The sequence below is a fragment of the Gopherus evgoodei genome, chromosome 7 (genome assembly GCF_007399415.2).
Source record: "Gopherus evgoodei ecotype Sinaloan lineage chromosome 7, rGopEvg1_v1.p, whole genome shotgun sequence".
NCBI classification, from domain to species: domain Eukaryota; kingdom Metazoa; phylum Chordata; order Testudines; family Testudinidae; genus Gopherus; species Gopherus evgoodei.
Window position 1 is genome coordinate 100,134,738 of NC_044328.1, and position 26,652 is coordinate 100,161,389.

The window sequence follows — 26,652 nt, forward strand, 5'->3', positions numbered from 1 at the left end:
AATGCTTAACCAATCTTTGTTAGGGTTACCTTGCAAACCACATACCACTTCAAGGAGACAGGCCCAGAGAAGGCTGCAATTGGAGTGCACACAGACACAGGGATTAGGGGCACACACAGGGGCAATTCAGGAGAGAATCCGAGATGCAGCTGCAATTTTAATAAACCCCGATCGATGCACAGGGCGGCAAAAGGGTTCCTTTCCCCTGGGTCCTTTTCATGCTCGTTCCACTTGAGATACCAGGCAGCAGCCGCCTTCACATCTAAAGCATCCCCGGAAACACTGGGGGTCCTTTGTAGCAGGGCAGTCATGCCACACAGATCTTCCCATCCCCCTTTTATAAGCCGGCTGTGAAATGTGAAAGGTCATCAGGTGATGAGTTTTAATTAAAACAGCTTTAAAGTGAGGTGACAGCTGCATTTTGCAAGTGTGTGTGCTGGTGGGGAGGGTGCACCTTTGGTCACAGTTAATCCTTGAGATGCAAACACTAAACTAAAATGTGTGCGTGGGTAGCCAGATTCAGTGAGAGTTAATCTTTGTGTTCTTGCGTACTGCATGCAAAACTGCATGTACATACTCTTAACGAGCCTGGCTTCAGAGCCGGATTGTCAGAGTATGTACAGCTCCCAGCTTGATGGGGCCCTGGTCTCCTCTAGGTCTGTGCACCACCCAGCTTGATGGGAGCCCCAGTCTCAGTCAGGGTCTGTGCAGTATCTGACACAGCGGGCCCTGATCTGAATCAGAATCTCGGTCTCTCTCATAATACAAACAGCAACAATCACACATGCACTACAGACACTGACCATCCTTTCCGCCATACAGGCGGAGCAAATGGGCCTGCATTTGGATAGCAAACTGCCATCTCTAGGGCTGTCCATCCAGCCCCTTAATTCACCCTGCAGGGAGGTTAAGTGGGAGGTGGAATTCCCGTCTGCGGCATAATTGCAGCGTCTGGTAATAAGCGAGGGGCACTGCCATAGAAAGTGAGTCAGCTCAGCCTTGCAATTTAGGCTCCAGCTCACAAATGCTCCGTTACATGACGGTGAAAGGCACCAGGGACGGGTGTATGACTCACGTTTTTATTGCACAGCCCTGATCAAGCACTAATTAGAAAGAGCCGAGAAGGGGGGAGGTGCATCCCAGCACTGCGCTGCTAGGGCTGGAGTGGAATGGGGATTTGAGGTTGAAAGGAAGCTCCCCAGCTCTGAAGCTGTCTCAGCACCGTGATCTGGTCACAGCCAGTGAGTTACTTTCCCCGAAGGGGGCAGCTGCAATCAGGAGCCAGAGGAAGGAGTGAAATAAGGAGTTAAACACACACAAGAGCCATGATCTTGGTCATGTTCTATGCAGCATCCAGCTCAACAGGGGGGCCCTGATCTCAGTTGGAGTCGGCATAGCACCCAGAACAAGGTGGGAGGAGCGGGTCCCAATCTCACTGGGGATCCACACAGTGCCTGGCACAACAGAGGCCCCATTCTCAGTCAGGCTCTGAGTAATGCCTGGTGGTGAGTGGAGGGGGACTGATGCAGGTCAGGGTCTGCGCAGCACCGGGCCAAGTGGGGGCCCCATTCTCAGTCAGGTTCTGGGCAGACCCTGGTACAAGTGGCGATCTCAGTTGGGGTCCTCTAGTCGCTCCCATAACACACATAATAAACCCGCTCCATTAGTAGGGTTCTTCTACAGAGCACGATTCCCCTGGAAGCTCCTAAACTGATGGTTGAGCTGATGAGCAGTTCCCGTCAATTCTAAGCCATTTGCTTGGCAGCTACTCAAAAGTATCTCACTCCCCGCGAACCCTCTGAAAAGAGGGAATCGCAGCTTAATGCCAGCGAAAACCTGAATGTGCAATACAGCCCGACAGCTATAATGAAGACAGGGACAAACAGTCTCAGACAGCTAATTGTCTGGATCTAGGGTGACCAGATGTCCCGATTTTATAGGGACAGTCCTGATTTTTGGGTCTTTTTCTTTATAGCCTCCTATTACCCCCCCCGGCCCTTGTCCTAATTTTTCACACTTGCTGTCTGGTCACCCTATCTGGATCTCACACTCCTGGCTCTCTGGCAAGATGGCTCCAGCCCGTCACTACTCTGATGGGGATTCTTCTGGCCAGGAGCAGGGGAACGGAGAGAAGGAGTGACAGAGACAAGGCTGCTCTCACACCCGGGTCTCCTTTCCTGGAGGGAGGTGAAAGGAACCCCATTGATTCCCTTACAACTGCTGGCGGAGGATGCCCTGCTCGGCCACAAATGTCTTGTGGCGTGGTTAGAACAGGGAGGGGCTTGGGGTCAGGATGCCTGGGTTCCATTCCTGGCTCTGGGATGGGAGTGGGGTCCAGTAGGTTAGAGAAAAGTGGAGCTAAACGGCAGGACTCTTGGGATTTGTTTGTGGTAGTGAGGTCTAGGGCATAAGGGCATTAGATCAAGGAGGGAATGGAATGGAAATCTGAATCCTGAAGTCTAAGCCCTAGCTCTGCAAGGGGAGCGAGGTCTTGGGATTAGAGCAGTGGGCTCAAGGGAGAGAGGAGAACTCTTGGGCTCTAGTCCTATCTCCATCCCTGCCCCCATCCCCACTCTCCAGGTCTCTCGCTGCCTTGTGGTTCTGCACATGTAGTATCCAGCACATACCCGAGATAGGCCATTTGCAGCCTGCAGCCAGCCAGCTAATACAAACAGATTCAAGAGGAACGTTAACATGCAGCGTGTTTTCAGGGCAGCAGCAGAATCCATGATCAGTGAGACTGCGCCATAGCAGTGGGTGAAAAGCACCAAGATGATGAGATAACAGTCATGACTATCCTTACAGGCCAGATAGCTGTCCAGCCTGGGGGGAGTGGGAGGGGAGACAAGCATGGGAGGGTGAGTTCACTAGGGTTGAGCACAGGACTGGGCTGGGCTTTGCAGGGCAAACTTCTCCCATCTAAACTCGTTACAGATTTTAACTAACTGTAGGTAGCTCTCCATGCTCTATAGATTGGGGCTGGGGAAACTGAGGCACGGACCTTCAGGGATTGCCCAATGTCCTCGACAAGAGAGGCTCTTGCCCTGCATCTCAGGGAGTCAGTTAAGAGCTGCTGGCTTAAAGCAGCATATTCTACTCGGCCAATTTTTGACAAATGCCGTTTACAGGCTTCTCAAGGAAGGTCAGAGTAAAGGATCGAGGCCAGGGATCATCTTGTTCTGTGTTTGTAAAGCACCTATCACTACAGGGGGCCCAGTCCATTACTGCAATATAAACAATAATAATTGCCTAGGGAGATTGTGGAATCTCCATCTCTGGAGATATTTAAGAGTAGGTTAGATAAATGTCTATCAGGGATGGTCTAGACAGTATTTGGTCCTGCCATGAGGGCAGGGGACTGGACTCGATGACCTCTCAAGATCCCTTCCAGTCCAAGAATCTATGAATGGGCCTTTCTGTCTTTAAAACCTATGACTGACGGGGGCGGCTCACATCACCAGAGCACGGGCCAGAGGAGCAGCAGCATTTGTGGGCTCGCTTTACACAAACAACTGCACAGCATCGAGGGCGGCAGAGCACCAGGCAGAGGCCATCACTACTGAAGACCAAACCAGCATTTTAACCCCACAGCCAGCCTTAATCTCCCACCAACCTCTGCCCCGCCTAGCCAGTTCCACCTTGCAATTAATCTCTGCCACAGAAGGGCTGCAGGTAGCAACCCCACCGCCCTGACGTGGGAAAACAATTTGATAGCAGGACTGAGGGGAAATGAATATTTAAAGATGTATTTTGATTTTTGGGGAGGGTGTCCAGGAACAGGGCCGCCCAGAGGATTCAGGGGACCTGGGGTCTTCGGCGGTGGGGGGGGGCCTCGCTTCGGCGGTAATTCAGCGGCGGGGGGGTCCTTCCACTCTAGGACCCGCCACCAAAGTGCCCCGAAGACCCACGGCAGGGCTCCCCCACCGCCGAATTACCGCCGAAGCGGGACCCGCCGCCGAAGACCCGGAGCGGAGAGGACCCGGAGTCAAGGACCCCGCTCCAGGGGCCCCGGAAAACTCTTTTGGGGGCCCCTGCGGGGTCCAGGGCAAATTGACCCACTTGCCCACCCCCCCCCAGGCGGCCCTGTCCAGAATCACTTGCTCTGAGCCCTGATGAGGCAGCAACTCAAGCCAACTGTTAGCACCACAAATTATGTGACTGTATCAGGAGAGGGATTTCCAGTGGAGAAAGGGAAGTATTAATGGCATTGGACAAGGCAGTGGGAAGAGCTCAGCGGGACCACTGGGTGCAGTTCTGGTCACCCACATTCAGGAACAAGGGATCCAAACCGGCCTGGTGCAGAGAAGGGCTCCCAGGCTGATCAGGGGAGAGGAGAACTGATCTTATGGGAGGAGACTGAGCGAGCTGGGCCTGGGAAGGCGAAGGCTGAGAGGGGATCTGGTTGGGTCTATAAGGCCTGGTCCACACTACAGCGTTAAATCAATTTAAACAGCGTTAAATCGATTTAACGCTGTACCCGTCCACACTACAAGGCACTTTAAATCGATTTTAAGGGCTCTTAAAATCGATTTCTGTACTCCTCCCCAATGAGAGGAGTAATCCTAAAATCGATATTACTATATCGATTTAGGGTTAGTGTGGACGGAAATCAAAGTTATTGGTCTCATTCTTTTACTGAGCTACCCAGAGTGCATCGCTCCGGAAATCGATGGTAGCCTAGGACCATGGACGCACACCACCGAATTAATGTGCCCTAGTGTGGACGCGTAAAATCGATTTTATAAAACCAGTTTTATAAAACCGGTTTTAATAATTTCGATTTTATGCTGTAGTGTAGACGTGGCCTTTGTGGGAGTGGGGACCTGGGTAGGGAGAAGGTCTATTGAAGCTAAAGGACAATGTTGTCACAAGAACAAGTGGGGATAAACTGGTCAGGAATCAACTGAGGCTGCAGATGAGTAGGTGTCAACCCATCAGAGGAGGGAGTTCGGGAGCAGCCTTCCTCCCCATAGAAGCAGTGTGGTGAAGCAGCCCAGCTACTTTGAAGATGGAGCTGGATAAACTGGAGATTAAATGTCGGGGCTTGCCTGCAGTAGCACGGACTGGCCACGTTGAGTGAGGAGGCCCCCGTGGGTTAGCTTTGCAATCACTTCCACAGCTGTGAGCGGTTCCCTGCCATGAGCACTGCGCGCTGGGAAGCAGACACTACGATGGGGGCGGGGAAAGGCGGGATCTGAAATGGCACCGAGGTGCATGGCTGGCACTTGATGAGCACACCCCCACCCTTCCAGTTACAGAGCCAACGTATAGCACTGCATTCTGGGCTGCACTCCTCGGGGAGCTGGACACTGCGAAGGAGGGGCAAGGGGGGAGCGTGAAGCAGGAAGAGGCTGGCATCAGAAGAGAGGAAGAGGAAGGGGAGCTTTGGCCAGGGGCACAAAGGAGGCTGGTGGTAGGGGAGGGGATTTGGGCGCAGTGAGTCCAGGTGTCCTTTTAAAAGCAACAGGTTTCAGTCCTCAGAAAAATGTACAGCAAAAGTACATATAGAATCACAAGCCCAGTTCACACAAATGGCTCAGCAGCAACTGCACCGCCAAATCCTATTAATCCCTCACTCTCTATAACACTTTTACTCAGTAAATCGCACAGCAATTTCCAAAGGAGGTCAGTATCATTATCCCCATCTCCAGCTGGGGAAACTGAAGCACCAACAGGGCAATGACTTGCCCAAGGTGACCCAGCAGCAGAGCTGAGTATAGAACCCAGGTCTCCAGAGTCCCTGTCCAGTGTTCTAGCAAAGGGTATGTATATTTATAGCCAGACAGCATGGTCCAGCAGGTAAGGTAGGCACCAGAGTGGGGTCTGTTCTCAGCTCCGCCATTGACCTCTGCCATTACCCTCCTAGTGCCTCTGTTTTCCATCCCACCTTTTGTGTTGTGAGATGTTCAGCTTTTCAGGGCAGGGACTGTTTCTCACCATGCAGCTATATTGGACCCCCAATTTCAGGCAGGGTTTGTGAAGCACGTGGCACACAGTGGGGGCCCTGATCTTGGTCAGGGTCTGTACAGCACCCACCACAATTAAACCCAGGTGTCCTGACCCCTAGCTCCTCTCTGCTCTTCCCCCACACCAGGGCACAAGATATCACAAATTCCTGTAGGCCCAGAATAACAAATCTCCACAAAACCACTGCAAGAGGATCCAGGATCATTCTGATTGGCTGAGGACCATTTAGGGTGATGATGCAACATTCGATGGCTGCAGGTTTCTTCCAGAGGTACAGCAGGGGCACACAAATTGCAAAATATTGCAGGCCTATTGTTCTGATACCTTCCCAGCTCCCAGAATGCCAAGCAGTGAGTGTGCACAGCACCCGGTGTAGTAAATCAATCGCTATGCACGCTTAGCCGGGGATATGCTACAAGCACACACAGCATATTCAGTATGAGCCCAGCATAAAACTATATTTTAATGGGCATATCCCATATTCCATGCATTCCCCAGCACTCAGTCGCCCAGTCATGAAATCCGTGAGCACATAAACCAAGCTCTGGGGTGCACGATTAGTGAGGGAAGTGTGCGTGGAGGGGGGCTTCACTTCTGGTTGTGCTACATGCGTCACACTTTTTTTTGCACGAGAGCCTTTGAATGGCAATCTAGTCCAAAAGCAGTCATATGATCCTGGAGCCAATGGACAGCGTGCGTGAGTGGGAGCATCGTGACCCGGCAGCTTTGGGACCTTGGCTCAATTTACACATTGGGGTAGCAGATCAGAGTGAGGGAAGCTTGAGATGAAAGCTTTGTTTTATTCACAAAGCCAGAGAGCCGCTTAAATGATTTTGTGTAATAAAAAGGGAGATAAAAGGTGTCCATTAAACTGAATGCCAGAGCCTGACTTAAGCTATCAGTCCAGCACTTTATAACGTCTCTTTCAATGCAACCCAGTGAGTTTCTGAATCAGGAATTGCTCCAAGGAGACAGACGGAGAGAGTCTATAAAAAGAAGGACGCTCACGAGCTGGGTTAACAGTAGCTGCTGGGCGTGAACGCGGGCTAGTTAAACAAGAATCAGTCACCTCAGGAGAGGAAATCGCTTCAGGGAACTCCTCAAATGGATGGACTGGCTTGGGTGAGCAATGGCTCAGCTGCATGAGGAACAGCAGCAGCTCTTAGCTAGTGGGTTAGGCACTGTGCTAGGAGTCAGGACCTCGGCAATGCACGCATTCTCACAACCCCCCATAAGGCAGCACAGTGCTGTTATCCCCATTGTACAGATGGGGAAACTGAGGCAGAGATGCACCAAAGACCAGATTTTTAAAGTTATGCAGGCATCTAACTCATTGGAGTTGAGACTCACCCAAGGGAGTCTGTGGCAGAGCAAGGAATTTAACCCAAGTTCCAGGCTACCGTCCTAACCCCAGGGCCACCTTTCCTCTGCTTCTACCTTTGCAGTATGAGAGACTCTGGTGCTCTCAGAAATCTCCTCCCCTGTGCAGGCCCTTACAGACCATGATCTAACTGCTCTGTCACTGTCTGCTTGTGCCCCACCATCAGCTGCTCTGTCTCCACCTGCTGTCTCTTTTCTTCTGCTAAGGGTATGTCTACGCTGCAGTAAGGGCATGCAACTACAGCTCATGTAGATAGACCAGCACTAGCTCGGGTACAGCATAGGCTGTACAGGGCCACCCGGGCCACCAGGTGATTACTCAGGCACTAGCCCATGACGAGCCCTGCACTACAGCTTCACGGCACTGGTACCGGAGCTAGCCAGATTAAAGTGAGCTCGAGTATGTCTACACAAGCTGGAGTCACACCCTGTGATTGCAGTGTAGACGGTCCCTTTGGTCGTCAGCTCTTTGGGGCAGTGACCATCTTACTGTTCTGTCTGTGCAGCAACTAGCACAACAGAGGCTTGGTCCATGACTGGTCAAATAACACCACTCATATAATAAAGCCACCTCTGAGTCTGTTCCTCAGCAATATTCCTCCTCGCTTGCCTCAGTCTGCCCAACTGTAGCATTGGCATCTGCCTTTACAAAGGGGTCCCCAGGTGTCATGAGCTGTGTATAAAAGGAAAGGCTGACAGGAACAGAGGAGCAGGGGCTCTGTCAGTGCAGCACCAGGGTTACTAGTTACCGGGGTAAGTAAGTCTCTTTGCCCCAGTTACTGTCTCTTTATTCTGTGTCTGTGCAGCGCTTAGCACACTGGGAGCCTGGTCTCTGACTGGGTGATACCAGACCACTATTCAACAATAGTGATGCCCAGGGCCAGGTCGAGGCCCCAGCTACCACTCTAAGCACTGAACTATTCTTCCTCTCACTTCCCTACTGTCCCAGCAAATCCCACTGCAGCACGATGATGAAATCTGCAACACACCAAGCTGTCATAAACAGATAGCTAAGGGTTAATGTCTCTTTCACCTGAAACACCTGACCAGAGAACCAATCAGGAAACCGGATTTTTTCAACCTTGGGTGGAGGGAAGTGTGTCTCTGAGTCTTTTGTCTGTCTGCCTGCTTCTCTGAGCTTTGGAGAAATACTTTCTACTTTCTAGTCTTCTGTTTCTAAGAGTAAGGACAAAGAGATCAGATAGTAAGTTATATGGTTTCTTTTCTTTGGTATTTGCATGAATATAAGTGCTGGAATGCTTTGATTTGTATTCTTTTTGAATAAGGCTGTTTATTTAATATTCTTTTAAGCAATTGACCCTGTGTTGTATCATCTTAATACAGAGAGAACATTTGTATTTTTTCTTTCTTTTTTATATAAAGTTTTCTTTTAAGACCTGTTGGAGTTTTTCTTTACTTCAGGGAAATTAAGTCTGTACTCACCAGGGAATTGGTGGGAGGAAGAAATCAAGGGGAGAGCTGTGTGTTGGATTGCTAGCCTGATTTGGCATTTCCTCTGGGTGAAGAGGAAAGTGCTTTTGTTCCAGGATTGGGAACGGAGAGGGGGAATCACTCTGCGTAGTTTCACAGAGCTTGTGTCTGGGTATCTCTCCAGGAGCATCTGGAGGGGGGGAAGGGAAAAAGGATTGTTTCCCTTTGTTGTGAGACTCAAGGGATTTGGGTCTTGGGTCCCCAGGGAAGGTTTTCAGTGGGACCAGAGTGCCCCAAAACACTCTAATTTTTTGGGTGGTGGCAGCAGTACCAGGTCCAAGCTGGTAACTAAGCTTGGAGGTTTTCATGCTAACCCCCATATTTTGGACGCTAAGGTCCAGAATCTGGGAATAAGGTTATGTCATGGTGGCAGCGGCGGGATATAGACAGAATCCAGAAGCCAGTAGGAATATTATATTTTTCTTTTCTCTGCTAAGGGCTTTTTAGCAGAGAGAAACAGTTTGGTTTTAAAAGGGAACCAGAGAGAATTTTTTTTTCTGCTCTCTAGCAGTTTGTGGTTTGCATATTAAGCGAGAAGACTGTTAAGGGTCTTTTGTCATGCAATAGCCCTCCCATTAGGAGGCAAGTACCAGCACTTATATGCATGCAGATAAAGTGGTTTTTCTGGTTTCCCTTAATTGAACATTAGCTAGAGAGAGAAAAGGAAAAAAGCACTGTTGCTAGGCAGACTTCAGGAGGCAACAGAGAGCCTGCAGTTCAGAAGATAAACATCGGAGGGCACCCCAACACAAGAAAACAGGAACCATGACTTCTAAGGCAAGGATTGACGCCGAAGAACAAATCAAAGACGCTGAACACAGGCGACAGATGGAGATGAAAGAAAAGGAAGAAAGCCTCAAACTGGCAGCCTTCCAAAGAGAACAGGCAGCCCAAGAGGCAGCACACAAAAGAAAACTAGAAGAAGAAGAGGTGGCCCACCGCCGAGAAATGGAAAAGCACCAAAAAGAAATGGAAAAGCACCAAAAAGAAATGGAAAAACAACAAAAAGAGAATGAAGAGAAGGAAAAACAGAGAAAACATGAACTGGAGATGGCAAAAGCTGGGCTGCATGTGCCAGCCAACCCTAACAACCCGGCGCCAATTATTGCTCCACAGCACAGGAAATTTCCCACCTACAAGGCAGGTGATGACACCGAGGCCTTCTTGGAAAATTTTGAAAGAGCCTGTCTTGGGTACAGCATCCCCGAAGACCAGTACATGGTAGAATTAAGGCCACACCTCAGTGGACCTTTAGCAGAGGTGGCAGCTGAAATGCCCAAGCCGCAAATGAATGACTATAAACTTTTTCAAACCAAGGCCAGATACAGGATGGGGATAACCCCAGATCATGCCCATCGGCGCTTCAGAACCCAAAAATGGAAACCAGAGGTGTCATTTCCCAAACACGCCTACTACATTGCAAAAAACTATGAGGCCTGGTTAACAGGAAACAACATTCAAACCTTGGAAGAAGTGAACCTCCTCATACAAATGGAGCAGTTCTTGGATGGTGTTCCTGAAGACATCACACGGTACATACAAGATAGAAATCCCAAAACTATCGCTGAGGCGGGGGAGATTGGAGCCAAATGGATGGAACTGGCAGAAAGCAAAAAAGCTACTGTCAAGGGGAACGATTACCCCAGGGGGCACACAGACCATAAACCCTACAACCGAGGACAGCCAAAGACCCTCCATACCACCCAAGTAAAGCCACAGATACCCTACTCTTCAACCTCACCAGTCTCCAGTAACTCCCCTCGGCCCAGTGACCCATCAGATGGAAGATGCTTTAAGTGTAATGAACCAGGACATATCAAGGCCAACTGTCCCAAGAACACCATGCGAGTGCAATTCATTACACCACCATCACACCAAAGATCCCCAGGCCCGGATGCCTCTCAAATACCCTTGGAGCGAAGGGAAAACTTGAGAGTGGGCGGAAAGAAGGTTACTGCGTGGAGAGACACGGGGGCACAAGTGTCAGCTATCCACCAATCCTTCGTTGACCCCAAATTCATCAACCCAAAGGCCAAAGTTACAATTTACCCCTTCATGTCACAAGCTGTAGACTTGCCTACAGCTGAACTGCCTGTCCAGTACAAAGGCTGGTCAGGAATGTGGACTTTTGCAGTCTATGACAATTATCCTATCCCCATGCTACTGGGGGAAGACTTGGCCAACCAGGTGAGGCGGGCCAAGAGAGTGGGAATGGTTACCCGTAGCCAAACCAGGCAAGCTTCCAGACCCATTCCTGTTCCTGAGCCGTCCACAGAGGCCCCGTCTGTGTTACCAGAGACCCAGACAGAGGTAGTGGACCCGGATTCCATGCATACCACTGAAACAGCCACAGCATCTCCAGTCCCAGGCCCGGAACTGGAACAGCAACCAGCACCAGCAAGTGCAACCACATCTTCAAACTCAACGCCAGAGGGCGCCAGCGCGCCAAAACTGGCAGAAGCACACGACAGCCATACCCAAAAGGCTCAGCCAGAGCCTGAAATACCCTCAGGTGCACCAGCGGAGAGCGGTTCACCAGCAACGGAAACAACCCCATCACCTACATCGCTTCCAGAGGGACCAAGCCCAAGTCCACAGTCTGAGGAGGAACTGGTGACCCCAGCCTCAAGGGAACAGTTCCAGGCTGAGCAGGAAGCAGATGACAGCCTTCAGAAAGCGTGGGCGGCGGAACGGAGCACCCCACCGCCTCTCAGCTCTTCTAATCGATCCCGGTTTGTTATAGACCAAGGACTTTTATACAAGGAAATTCTTTCTGGTGGACACCGGGAAGAATGGCAGCCGCAAAAACAGTTGGTGGTCCCAACTAAGTACCGGGAGAAGCTCTTAAGCTTAGCCCATGATCATCCCAGTGGCCATGCTGGGGTGAACAGAACCAAGGACCGGTTGGGGAAGTCCTTCCACTGGGAGGGGATGGGCAAGGATGTTGCCAAGTATGTCCGGTCTTGTGAGGTATGCCAAAGAGTAGGTAAGCCTCAAGACCAGGTCAAGGCCCCTCTCCAGCCACTCCCCATAATTGAGGTCCCATTTCAGCGAGTAGCTGTGGATATTCTGGGCCCTTTCCCAAAAAAGACGCCCAGAGGAAAGCAGTACGTACTGACTTTAGTGGACTTTGCTACCCGATGGCCAGAAGCCGTAGCTCTAGGCAACACCAGGGCTAACACTGTGTGCCTGGCCCTAACAGACATCTTTGCCAGGGTAGGTTGGCCCTCTGACATCCTTACAGATTCAGGGTCTAATTTCCTGGCAGGGACCATGGAAAAACTGTGGGAAACTCATGGGGTGAATCACTTGGTTGCCACCCCGTACCACCATCAAACCAATGGCCTGGTGGAAAGGTTCAATGGAACTTTGGGGGCCATGATAAGAAAATTCATCAACGAATTCTCCAATAATTGGGACCTAGTGTTGCAGCAGTTGCTGTTTGCCTACAGGGCTGTACCACATCCCAGTTTAGGGTTTTCACCATTTGAACTTGTGTATGGTCACGAGGTTAAGGGGCCATTACAGTTGGTGAAGCAGCAATGGGAGGGGTTTACGCCTTCTCCAGGAACTAACATTCTGGACTTTGTAAGCAACCTACAAAGCACCCTCCGACACTCTTTAGCCCTTGCTAGAGAGAACCTAAAGGATGCTCAAGAAGAGCAAAAGGCCTGGTATGACAGACATGCCAGAGAACGTTCCTTCAAGGTAGGAGACCAGGTTATGGTCTTGAAGGCGCAACAGGCCCATAAGATGGAAGCATCATGGGAAGGGCCATTCACGGTCCAAGAGCGCCTGGGAGCTGTAAACTACCTCATAGCATTTCCCAATTCCTCACTAAAGCCTAAAGTGTACCATGTTAATTCTCTCAAGCCTTTCTATTCCAGAGACTTACAGGTTTGTCAGTTTACAGTCCAGGGAGATGATGCTGAGTGGCCTGACGGTGTCTACTACGACGGAAAAAAAGACGGTGGCGTGGAAGAGGTAAACCTCTCAACCACCCTGGAACGTCTGCAGCGGCAACAAATCAAGAAGCTGTGCACTAGCTTCGCCCCATTGTTCTCAGCCACCCCAGGACGGACTGAACGGGCATACCACTCCATTAATACAGGTAATGCTCACCCAATCAGAACCCCACCCTACCGGGTGTCTCCTCATGCCCAAGCTGCTATAGAACGGGAGATCCAGAACATGCTACAGATGGGTATAATCCGCCCATCTACCAGTGCATGGGCATCTCCAGTGGTTCTGGTACCCAAACCAGATGGGGAAATACGCTTTTGCGTGGACTACCGTAAGCTAAATGCTGTAACTCGTCCGGACAACTATCCGATGCCACGTACTGATGAGCTATTGGAAAAGTTGGGACGTGCCCAGTTCATCTCTACAATAGACTTAACCAAGGGGTACTGGCAAGTACCGCTAGATGAACCTGCCAAGGAGAGGTCAGCATTCGTCACCCATGCGGGGGTGTATGAATTCAATGTCCTTCCTTTCGGCCTTCGAAATGCACCCGCCACCTTCCAGAGGCTGGTAGATGGTCTACTAGCTGGACTGGGAGAATTTGCAGTTGCCTACCTCGATGATGTGGCCATTTTTTCAGACTCCTGGCCCGAACACCTACTCCACCTGGAAAAGGTCTTTGAGCGCATCAGGCAGGCAGGACTAACTGTTAAGGCCAAAAAGTGTCAAATAGGCCAAAACAGAGTAACTTACCTGGGGCACCAGGTGGGTCGAGGAACCATAAACCCCCTACAGGCCAAGGTGGATGCTATCCAAAAGTGGCCTGTCCCAAGGTCAAAGAAACAGGTCCAATCCTTCTTAGGCTTGGCCGGATACTACAGGCGATTTGTACCACACTACAGCCAAATCGCTGCCCCATTGACCGACCTAACCAAAAAGACCCAGCCAAATGCCGTTAAGTGGACTAATGAGTGTCAAAAAGCCTTTACCCAGCTTAAGGCAACGCTCATGTCGGACCCTGTGCTCAGGGCCCCGGATTTTGACAAACCATTCCTAGTAACCACAGATGCATCTGAGCGTGGTATAGGAGCAGTGCTCATGCAGGAAGCAACAGATCACAACTTCCATCCTGTCGTGTTTCTCAGCAAGAAACTGTCTGAGAGGAAAAGTCACTGGTCAGTCAGTGAAAAGGAATGCTATGCCATTGTGTACGCCCTGGAAAAGCTACGCCCATATGTTTGGGGACGGCGGTTCCAACTACAAACTGACCATGCTGCACTCAAGTGGCTTCATACTGCCAAGGGGAACAACAAGAAACTTCTTCGTTGGAGTTTAGCTCTCCAAGATTTTGATTTTGACATTCAACACATCACAGGAGCTTCTAACAAAGTTGCTGATGCACTCTCCCGTGAGAGTTTCCCAGAATCCAGTAGTTAAAAAGTGTTCTTAACATGTAAAAGTCTGTTAGTTATATACTTAGTAGTATATGTAAAGGTGCATGTGTTGTATTAATCTGTTTATTTTCAAGTTCTAGAAGGAAATTGCCGCCAGTGAGCTTCCCCACTGTCTGCAATTTGGGGGGCGTGTCATAAACAGATAGCTAAGGGTTAATGTCTCTTTCACCTGAAACACCTGACCAGAGAACCAATCAGGAAACCGGATTTTTTCAACCTTGGGTGGAGGGAAGTGTGTCTCTGAGTCTTTTGTCTGTCTGCCTGCTTCTCTGAGCTTTGGAGAAATACTTTCTACTTTCTAGTCTTCTGTTTCTAAGAGTAAGGACAAAGAGATCAGATAGTAAGTTATATGGTTTCTTTTCTTTGGTATTTGCATGAATATAAGTGCTGGAATGCTTTGATTTGTATTCTTTTTGAATAAGGCTGTTTATTTAATATTCTTTTAAGCAATTGACCCTGTGTTGTATCATCTTAATACAGAGAGAACATTTGTATTTTTTCTTTCTTTTTTATATAAAGTTTTCTTTTAAGACCTGTTGGAGTTTTTCTTTACTTCAGGGAAATTAAGTCTGTACTCACCAGGGAATTGGTGGGAGGAAGAAATCAAGGGGAGAGCTGTGTGTTGGATTGCTAGCCTGATTTGGCATTTCCTCTGGGTGAAGAGGAAAGTGCTTTTGTTCCAGGATTGGGAACGGAGAGGGGGAATCACTCTGCGTAGTTTCACAGAGCTTGTGTCTGGGTATCTCTCCAGGAGCATCTGGAGGGGGGGAAGGGAAAAAGGATTGTTTCCCTTTGTTGTGAGACTCAAGGGATTTGGGTCTTGGGTCCCCAGGGAAGGTTTTTCAGTGGGACCAGAGTGCCCCAAAACACTCTAATTTTTTGGGTGGTGGCAGCAGTACCAGGTCCAAGCTGGTAACTAAGCTTGGAGGTTTTCATGCTAACCCCCATATTTTGGACGCTAAGGTCCAGAATCTGGGAATAAGGTTATGTCACAAGCAGCCTCCACAGAGGCTGGATCTTCCCCGAGATCTGGGCAGCTGTCCCCACTGCCACTTGCTCTAAAGCCGTGAAGCTGGAGCTCTGCCTTGGCATTAGAGCTTCAGGGAAGTTTTTAGCCACATTATTCTTTGCAGGGGGAAAAAAAAATGCAAGTGCAGCAACCCCACAACAACCCGCGAAGTCGTGTCCTTTCCACAGAGCTGCTGGGGCAGGAAAAACAAACAAGAGAAAAATTCTGAAGAAAAAAAAACCAGAAAGTTTCACATTTTTGGGTTGAAATGACTTTTTGTTTCAAAATGTCCTTTAATTTGAAAACCCCCATCACAGCCATCGGAAATCAATCAAAATCTATCACAATCTAAACAAATCTAACTTTTCCATTTACTGAAAGTTCAGTTGGACCCAAACAATTATTTTTTCCCCCAACTTTTCAGAATTTCCAGAACACCCCCGCCCATCCATTCTTCACCCTGGTAAGCAGCCTCCACCCAGACTGGCTCTTCCCCCAAAATGGTGCAGTTTCCCTTGCCGACATGTTCTGAAAAGCCACGAAGTTGGAGCTCCGCCCAGGCACTATCCCCGCATCTCTGGCAACTGATTTCCCCAAGGAATGGCAAACAGCAGAGAGCAACAGAGTTGAAGTGACAGATAAAGCAATTTACACTGACACTTCAGCATTGCAATATCTGCTTAGAGTTTATCTCCTGCTCTTCACAGCCCCATAGCCATTGTATTAGAAGGCAGTGATTCATAACAGAAGGGACTTGGTCCTTCCTCATTCTAGCTCTCTGTAGATAGATCGAGCCAGTACCATCACCTGCCTAATAGAACCAGGGCAAGACTAGGGTAGTTGCTGTTCAGCTGAATTCTAAAGCTAGGGAACCAGAGAAAAGGCCCTTGATCTATCTATGGTACTTTTAGGCCCCCCTCACCATGGTATTTGGCACCTCACAATCTTTACTGCAAGGTTTCTCAATCTGTGGATTGTGACCCAAAACTGGGTTACCACAATGCATCCAAGGGTCACAGGGCTGGCTGGGCTCAGCTTCCCACACCGGGCACTGTGACCTCCAGGATCGCAACACTGCTCAGGTTTGGCCCTCTGGCATGACGACACAGAGTGAGTGGCACTGCAACCCTACGTGCCAGGTTGCAAAGCCATTCACACAGATTTGGCCTACCCAGCCCTGTCATCATGCCAGAGGGGTGGCTGGGCCGAACTTGGGCAGCAATCACAATGCCCAAAGCAGTAAGTCAAGTCCAGCAGCTCCATGGGACAGGAGCCAAGAGGGAGCAGCTGGTGTGATGTCCTCTGGTAAGTACCAGCCCCCCAGTGTATCTGTGACCCTAGGAAAACCCCAAAGCTGGTTGGCAAAGGGCTCCCTGGTAAGTAATAGTAAATCTCAGTTGGCCTGAGCAGTTTAACACACCACACACACTGTTGTCATGACATCGATCCAAAAGCTGTCATGCAAGGTATCTGGTAACACACTGGTCCCAAAAGCTATTGTGTGGTGTACGTACTGGATGTGCACTAAGAGTTATAAATATGTGCTGGAAACGTGTTTGCCAAGCAATGCCCAGTCTGCCCTAGACAAAGGAACGTGTATTTGCTTGTCTGACCAGCTTGGTCGTCAGGCAGAGACAATGAAGGACCGTTTACAGAAGACAGCATGACATCTCCACCCCAGCAGGAGAGAGCAGCTTGGTCTGAGCTTCCCTGTCAAAGACCACATTTCAAAAGTTTAGTGGACTATAAAAGGAGAGAGAGATCCTAATTTATCCTTCACCTGAGGAGACAAAAAACCCAAGCAGTCTGAGCTCTGAGAGGAGTCCTAGCTAAAAAACTGGGCAGCCACACTGGAGGAACAACTGTATAGAAAAACTTCTTTGAATAAAGGTCTCTAGTTTGTTCAGTTAGACGGACACCTTAGACAAGTTTCTTATTTCTGCGTGTTTGTAACCATTCCTTGGTCTTCAGTCCTTATACGCACTATCACTTAAACCTGGGTCCTTTTGTTTAATTAAACTTGTTTTACTTTTACTATAAACCAACTCAGTGCTTTGACGGAAGGGGAGGGTTTGTTAATGGAGGATAGATGCAGACTGTCTCTGTAGAGGAGCAGTGGATCTGATAGGGTTTTGTGGATGGTGCAGTAAGAGGGGTTTGAGCACCGCAGGGGAAGATGGTTCTGTGGCACTCGGGAGGGTCACTGATTGTGGCGAGTTTTGGGCTGGCCGAGCCCTAAAGAGTTTGCGGGCAAGGCAGCCAGGCTGGTGTGCCAGGGAGCTGGCACACAGCTAAGTAAAGCTCTCACTTGCTGAGGCTGACCAGGAGTAATAGTGGCTCACAGCTCTGGAAACCCAGCAAAGTGTCCGTAGATCCTTCCCCACTACATCCCCAGCCCTCTCTGTCCCCCCTACTCCTTCCCCAGCCTCCCCACATTACCCCCAGAACCCCACATTCCCCCCCACACTTTTATTCTGTGCACCCATGGGCCGTGTATGGGGGCCATGTGGTTTTTGGGAGCTGTTGGCTTCCTCCACTCTCCCGCAGGCTCCAGAGCCTTCCCCAACCTCCCCACCTTACCCTCCACAACTCCTTCCTCACTACACCACCTGGTCCCACAATCTCTCCACTTCACCTCCAGGCCCCCAAATCCTCCCCACCCCTCACTCTGTCTCCCCATGAGCACTGTGGTTTTTTGGGGTGTCACAGTTTTTTGCCCCTTCCTCCAATAGCCAGTGGGGTGTGCGCCAGTCGTTCACCTCTGTCTGGAGCAGCTGGAATCTTAGCTCAGAGCCTCCCCTCCCCCAGTGGATCCCTGCATGGTCTCGGACATCCAGAGAGGTCTCTAGGTCACAACAAGCCACCACAGTTTACAGATGGCGCCTGAACCCAAACATGCAGAGAACCCCACTGCTGTCATGTAGTTATCCTCCCAAGCTGCCTGTAAGGCAGGGCAGTGCTGTCATCCCCAGGGGACAGAAACACCGACTTGCCCAAAGTCACACAGGAAGCCTGTGAAAGAGCAGGGCCTTGAACCAGGTCTCCCAAGGTTGTCAGAGGTTATTAATTCCCAAGATGAAAAGCAGTGCAGTCCAGACAGACACACTGGGTCAGCTAGCTCAGGATTCCTAGGTTCTGATGTGGGCAAGTCCCTTCCTCATCAGTGGCTTAGTTTTCCTCCCCTTTATCTATTTAGCCAGTGAGCTCTTTGAGGCAAGGACTGTCTCTCACTCTGTGTATGTGCAATGCCTGGCACATGGGGGGCCTAACCCAATCTCAAATTGAACCCAAGTGCCTTGAATCTTGGCCCAGAGCTTTAGGTACAAGGCCAGCCTGTCGCTTGAGAGCCTAAGCGGTTAGTGGGGTCTACAGGAATCAAGCCAAATCTCTACATGTTCAAATATTCATTTAGGGGCCTAATGTTAGCAACCAACATCTGAATATTAGATCCCCAGGTTCTGTATGACAAGTGGCCATAATCATGTCTCACTTCATTATTATCTTAACCACAGAGGGTAACTAGTGATCAAAACACAGGGGACTGGGAGTCAGGACTCCCGGGTTCTATTTGCAGCTTTGCCACTGATTTGCTGTATGCTCTTGGGTGAGTCACTTTCCCTGTCTGTGCATCACGTTTTCCATTTGTAAATGGAAATGGGAGGCATTGTTAATATCCATACTGTTCTTTGAGATCAAACTTTGCAGTCCTCTTACGGCTTCATAAGATCCTCAGGCCAGATCCCTGGTGGGTGTAAATTGGCCACCGCTCCATTGGAATGAGCGAGGCCAGGTCTCCAGCTGCTGTAAATTGGCCATCGGAGCTGTAAATTGTCACCAACGGAGCTGGGTCAGTGTACACCAGCCAGGGATGTCCCCTGCCCTGCCCTGTCCCGTAATGAACTGGAACCCCTCAGATTTTCAACCAAGGAGCCAGGCCCACCCAGCTCAGTGCTGCAAGCCTCCAGGGGAACAACGCCCTGGCAGGAATGCTCCATTCCATGCAGGAAAAACCCAGACCAGTCCCCTCTCCCTAGAAGCAGTGACCTACAAAGGAGTGTGTCATGCCCCCAGGCCCGGAAACAAACTCCCCCATCCACACACACCCTATTAGCACAGACGAGCTACTAGCTTAAATGCATTCCCTTGCTGCTGTGCAATGCTGATCAGGCAATTACTCATGGCTAATGATGATTATCAGGTCGCATAGAATTTAATGGACAGGTATTATATTCCTGCTTGTGACTTTACATATGAATTAACCACATATGGGTTTCATGAGGCACATAAGCAGGATTTATGAAGCACTGACAAAGCCCCTTGTTAGTTAAGACTTTTATTCTAATAAACAGGTTGATTTATTGGGGCAGAAATTAATAAGCAGCACATTGGAAAGCTGAGATGTTGGCGCCCTCTGCTGCCCAGCCTTGGGGTGGGGAAGAGAACACTGCAATGAAGAATCAACTGTGTCAATCTTAGATGTGTTATTACTTGTTACGCGTAGCAGGGGAGGGTCAAGTGAGATCAGGGGCTCCACTGTGCTGCACAGACACAGACGAGTCTAAATACGAAGTTACACCAATATAACCAGAGACGTGACTTTACACCAAGTTAGCGACTCTAATGCAACGTTGCATGTGGATGCCCTTACATCAATTTAAACCTGGCTTATATTGATTTAACCTCACATCAGTCAATTTACAGGCACAAACTAAACCGATTAAGCTGTTTTGAGCAGATACAAATATCCACAGGGGTTGCATTGGCTTAACTAACTCTGTTCCACCAGGGATTTAAGTCACTGGTGCAAATTCTATAAGGAGCAAAGCCCGAAAAAGACAAATCAGACAAAGGGAAGGAGGGTAATCTGGGCTCTTTTCCCAGCTCTGCCACTGCCCTTGGGTAACCCTTTCCCCTCACACGGCGTCCATCTCCCCACCCGCCCCTCGCCTATTCAGTACGTGAGCTCTTTAGGGCAGGGACTGTCTCTCACTGTGCGTCACGCGACTCTGCACAAACCGTGGCCCTAACTTTGGTCAGGGTCTCTGCAGCACCCAGAATGATAGGGTTTAAACTATTTACTGCTGCCCAAATTACCATCTTGTCTTCAGCGTTTTCTCCAAATCTGCTGTCGCAGCCTTCACCACTTCATTACCACCTCTGCGTTCCCATTTCCAGCCAAGAGTCCGAGGCTGCATTTAAGAAATGGCTCTGCTAGTCCCTGAAGCACTCAGCTACAGCAATTTCTCATGCCTTGCAATCCTAGAGAGTGCTCCTGCTCCCCAAACACCTGCTCATTCACCCTCAGCCACTCCGAGATTGGCTTGGCCACTGCCCTTCAAACAGCTGCCCTTCCCGTGCCTGCAAACTGGCCCCTTCTCACATCCATTCCTAACCCTCCTGCCACAGGCATATTCCTGGCTTGTCATACTCATTGCATCACCTCCTCTTGGTGTGCCCTCCACAGCACCCCAGGTTCTGTTACAAACATGAGACCCCTCCGCTAGCGCCAAAGCGAGTGGGAGGGAAATTTTCCTATCAAAGCGTAATTTCAGCCAGAAATACCTTTGTGTCAAAAAAAACAATCACTTTTTTTTAGGGGACAAAAATTCATTTGCAACCTCTTCATTGAATTGTGGATCTGTACAGCACCCGGAAAAACAGGGGCCTCCTGATTTCAGGCAGGGCCTGTAGCTACGCAGTACGAATTAGCCCTGCAATGACTTTGAACCTTCAGAGCTTGCTAGATCAATTGGAAATGGGGACAATTCTGTTCCCCATCACATAACACAAGAGCCAGAGGATCACCATTGCAATGGGAGGTGGCCAATTCTAAACCGATCAAAGGAAATATTTTATTCACTTGATGCATTATTAGCCAGCAGAACTCTCTTCCATTGGATGCTGTTGAAATAAAAAACTTAGCAAGATCCAAAGAGGGGCTGGGCATTTATACTTCTAACAAGAATGTCCAGAGCTAGAACAGTGGATTCATAGATGGTAAAACCAGAAGGGACCACTGCAATTGTTTAATCTGACCTCCAGTATAACACAGGCCCCATATGACAGCCCTGAATTAATTCCTGGTTGAACCAGAGCAGATCGTTTAGTAAAACGGCCAATCTGGATTTAAAACACAGCTATTAATGGAGAATCCACCACTCCCCTTGGGAAGTTGTTCCAACATCACCCTCACTCAGTGCCGAGTTTACAATGGCGCCATAGAGCCAGGCCCATGCTCAGAAGGGGCTCCGGCCTGCTCCACTTGCACTGTGCCCTGAGACCCCACCAGCCTGCTGGCTACCCCCTGCCCAATCACTTGCTCCTCTCGCCCTGCTCACTGGCCGGTCAAGCACTCCTCTCTGCCTTCTGGCTTCAGTGCACCTCCAGCTCTGGGCAGTCTCTGCTTCCCACCACCTGTGGGGCCCCGCCTGTCTCCCCAGAGCGGAGCCACCTGGGACTGGTGCAGAAGCCTGGCCAGTCTCAGCAGTTGAGGGGGGAGAGTGTGGGGGGCTTGACTGGGCCCCCCCAGCCTGGCTGATAGCACCACTCCTGAGGGGCCGGAGCAATTCCCAGGCCCAGGACCAGCCCCAGCTGCGCTACTGGCTCAGCCTGGCAGACACAGTCATCTCCCAGCAGGGCTGGTGAGTGCAGCCGGGAGGCAGGGTGTGGGTCTCTGAGGGGTCTGCGGGGCTGCTGGGCTGTGAGAGGGCAGGGAAGATCTGTGTGTGTTGGGGCACTAGGGAGTGGGGGTTCTGTGTCGGGTGCTGGGCAGAAATGGTGGAGCTGTGGGCAGGAAGGCACTGGTCAGGAGTAGTGTTGTGCAGGGCGCTGTGCATTTTGGGAGGGCGTTGGGGGGCTGCTGGGCATAGCAAGTCTGTGGGGGCTCTGTCCATAGGGAATCAGGGGGTTGTTCCAGTGTTGGGTGGGGAGGTTGTGTGGTGTGGCATGGACCCATCCCCAACAGGAAGGGGCATGCTGGCAGCACAAGGCTGGGCAGGACACTGTGGGTCTGGCAACTGGCAATTTGTAAATAGTTCCCTCACACTGGGCCACCCCTGCCATGTCATGCCCCTGGATAGCCCCTCGCTTCAGGGACTGATTTCCCTGTGCCATATGCCATTGCCCCCATGGGACCCCTGTCATAAACAGATAGTTAAGGGTTAATGTCTCTTTTACCTGTAAAGGGTTAACAAACAGGGACCCAAACACCTGACCAGAGGACCAATCAGGAAACAAGATACTTTCAAATCTAGGTGGAGGGAAGCCTTTGTTTGTGGGTTTGGGGTTTGTGTGTTGTTCTCTCTGGGTCCTGGATGGGACTAGAGGTGCAGCCAGGTTCCTGCCAATCTCCCTGCTACAGTCTCTTATCTATTCAGAATAGTGAGTAAGTACAAAGGCGGTATAGTCTTTTAACTTGTTTTTCTTTATCTGCAGATGTGTACTTGCTGGAAGTAGCTTAAATTGTGTTTCTGCTGGAGAAAGCTTCTCTCTACTGTCTATAAGCTATAAAAACCCTGTATATTTACCATCTTGATTACAGAGACAAGTTTTATGTTTTTCCTTCTTTATTAAAGTTTTCCTCTTTTTTTTTTTTATAATCTAATTGATTTTTTTGGTTATCTTTTGTAAGACTCCAGGGAAGGGAGTCTGCACTCACCAGGGAATTGGTGGGAGAAAGGAAAGGGAGGAGGGAAGAAAAACCTGCTTTCTGTGTTTATCTCTGTATCTCTCTCCAGGGAAGAAGGGAGGGGGAAGGTAACATTCCTCTCGGGGTGATGATTCAAGAAGCTGAATCACGGTGGTTTCCTAGTGTACCCAGGGTTGGAAAGAGCTGGGGGGAAGACAGGAGGGGGAAGGGAAATGGTTTATTCCCCTTTGTTGTGAGACTCAAGGAATCTGGGTCTTGGGGGTCCCCAGGGAAGGGTTTGGGGGGGACCAGAGGGTATCAGGCCCTGGAATTCCTGATTGGTGGCAGCGCTACAGAATCTAAGCTGGTAATTAAGCTTAGAGGACTTTAGGCTAGTACCCATATCCTGGACGCTAAGGTCCAGAGTTGGGAATTATACTATGACAGCCCCATAAATATATTTGGCACCAGGCCCACATAAGGTTAATCCGGCCCTGCTCTCACTGATACAAATCTGTGCTTTATTTTCCAGTCAAAATTTATCTCGCTTCATCTTCCAGCCATTGGATCCTATTGGACCTTTGTCTCCTAGATTGAACAGACCTTTACCATTGAATTTCTGTTCCCCATGTAGGTTCCTATAGATCGGGGGTGGGTAAACTACGGCCCAGGGGCTGAATCCGGCCATTCACATATTTTAATCCAGCCCTCAAGCTCCCACCAGGGAGCAGGGTCCAGGTCTTGCTGTCGCACCCGGAAACAGCGGCATGTCCCCCCTCCAGCTCCTATGCATAGAGGGAGCCAGAGGGTTCCGCACGCTGCCCCTGCACCAAGCACCGCCCCCACAGCTCCCATTGGCCAGGAACTGCAGCCAATGCTAGCTGCAGGGGCGGCGCCTATGGACCTGGCAGCAAGCAGAGGCACTTGCACTTGCACATGCCTCCGCATAGGAGTAGGATGGGGGATATACCTCAAGCAGCTCCTGGAAGCAGTGGCAAGAGCCACCCAGAGCCTGCACTCCTGACCCAGCCCTGATCCCCCTCTTGCCCTCCAAACCTCTCGGTCCCAGCCTAGAGCACCCTCCTGCACCCCCAAACCCCTCACCTCCACCCAAGAGCTCACACCCCCAGCTGAAGCCCTCCCCGCTACCCTGCACTCCAACGCTCTGCCCCAGCCTGGAGCTCCCCCCCCCGCACCCTGAACTCCCCATTTCTGGCCCCACTTCACAGCCCGCATCTCAGCCAGAGCCCTCACCCCCTCCCACATCCCAGCCCCCAATTTTGTGAGCATTCATAGCCCGTCATACAATTTCCATACTCAGATGTGGCCCTTCGGCCAAAAGGTTTGCCCACCCCTGCTATAGACTGTAACCAAGTCACACTTTAACCTTTTGTAAGCTAAACAGACAGAGCTCCTGGAGTACTGCATTATAAGGCACTGTTTCCAATCCTTTAATCATTTTCTGGGATCTTCTCTGAACCCTCACCAATCTAGTAACATCACCTGGATTTGTGGACCCCAGAATCTGACAGTTTTTCAGTATGTGTCATACAAGTGCCAAAGGCAGAGTAACATAACCTCCCTAACAAAGATTTTGCATGGGAGCTAAACCCTCAGGATTCAGGGCTTAAGCTGATCTCTAGTAGGGGGTTAGGATCAGACATTCATGGAAAACAGGTTATTCCACATCTGCCCACCACAGGGCTCTCACAACTTCCTCTGAAGCATCTTGTACTGGCCACTGTAAGAGGTGGGATACAGGGATGGATGGACCAGTCTGGTAATTCCCACGGTCGAGACAGTTCTCAGAAAGCAGTCAGCTCTAAGCAGAGCCTTTTCCCCACAAGCACCTGCCATGATGAACACACACGGGGAACATATGGCTAAAGTTTATCTCCGTGCAGCTTAAGAGGCGTGTGCTGACTGGGTTGACAGGCTCCTTAGCCGGATGTCAGAGATAAATTACACTGGAGTCATCTCTCACGGGGGACTCTGGGATGAATTGCTTACAGAATGGAGAGTCTGTGCTAAGGAAGGGGGGATGCCGGGGAAGGCTCCATCATTCAGTTCTGGCACACACCTGATTGGGGACCACAGGGGGAGAAGGTGAATCAGAATCTGACACTGTCATCTTTCAGTGATGTCATTTGGATACAGCATCACACATACTGTTCGCACAGAATTCCTGGTCACAGAATGCTTTGCAGAAAAGGAATTGGATAAAGTGCCTTTCCTCTCTAGGGGCCACCAGCTCCAATCTGGCCCCCGATAAGAGGGAGGGTGAGTGGCTGGCTCAGGGGATGGGAAATGGGACACGGGGCCTTTCCCCTCAAGGGGGCATTGGCTCCAATCCAGCACCAGGGAAAGGGAGTTGCAAGGAACAGAACATGGGGCCTATCATCTCTAAGGCGTCAGGTCCTTGATCACACTTGCCAGCTCTCACAATTCCATCAAAAGGCTCCTGCTACTTCACATTTCTCTTAAAACCCCAACTCCTGGAGTCATGGGATGATGCACGAGTCTCGACCTCCATTTTAAACCAAGAAAGATTTAAGCCAAAAAGCTAGAAAAAGTGACCTCGAGTGTAACCGCAGCAGCAATGCCTGCCTGAGCCTGCAGAGACCCTGAGCCAAGCACACCAAGAAGGGGAAGCTGCCCCAGGGTAACACACGCAGCAACCCCTGCCTGACTCTGCAGGAAGCTTGAGCCCATCACTCTTGATGGAGGAAGCTGCCCTGAGTAACTGACAACTACACTCACCTGAGTCTGGCCAACAGCCTGGGCTGAAGGGAGTGATGTCTCACTGGTTCATTTAACCCTGAAGATGCTGGAGAGAGCCTGCCCCACACCCAGCTCAGCTTTTGTACAACAGAGGGGCATTCAGTTGTATCAGAACAGTCACGGAATCCGGATAGCACCCAACCCACCCACCCCTCAAGTCTGGTTCAGCCCATTTCCCAATGTGTGACAGGGTTGGGGTTCTAGAGCCACCCAAACCTCAGGGAGGGTTAGTTGCACTGAGCCCCATTTCCGGCAATTATGACCCCCACCACAAGCTAAGTTCACAGATGGACAGCAGCAAAAATGGGGCAAGTGCCACATGAAACCCACCGCCCCCAATTCAGTCAGACACACCCCAGCTTCACTAATGGGGAAGGGGAGTTTTGCTCAACAAAAGGTTCAAAAAAAAAACAACAACAAAAAAAACAAACAAAAAAAACCCCACACACCTCAGATAAATCCACACCCACCCTTCCCCCAGACAGACAGTAATGACCCCAAACCACCTCAAACAGACCACTCACTAAGTAACTAGGAGACACAGAGCCCATGGACACACATATATGGCAGCTACTGGTGGAAATAGATCAAGCCACCCTCCACAGCCAACCAAAACCCTATACACGCACCATGATCTTTGGGCAGGCAAATAACCAACCCTATAGAACATCTGGAAAAGGGCTAGACCCTACACACACAGCATTTCTTTAGTGGGATGATCGATAGACTCTATACCACATCTGAGGTGGGGTTAAGTCCTATACAATGGGTTCTGGGGGGCAACAGAACTGTGCAGAAGTGGCACAGGCTGCATATTCTCTCAGCAGACAGGAACCCCACCCTCCAGAACAGATACGCCAGAGCCAAATGGCACCTAACCAGCAGTTCTTGGGAGCAGCCCATCACCCTACCCCACAGAAACTCCCTCTCCTGGCTCAGAGCACAGCCTGACGGGCAGCTGGCACTCCTGCCAGTCCAGA

The 26,652-nt window shown here is 50.2% G+C and overlaps 1 protein-coding gene across 4 annotated transcripts in view; it reads right to left on the reverse strand.

Moving 5' to 3' along the window:
- Positions 1 to 26,652, reverse strand: part of MACROD1 (mono-ADP ribosylhydrolase 1) — a 208,039-nt gene that overhangs the window by 175,598 nt on the left and 5,789 nt on the right. The gene's annotated exons all lie outside the window — the stretch shown is intronic.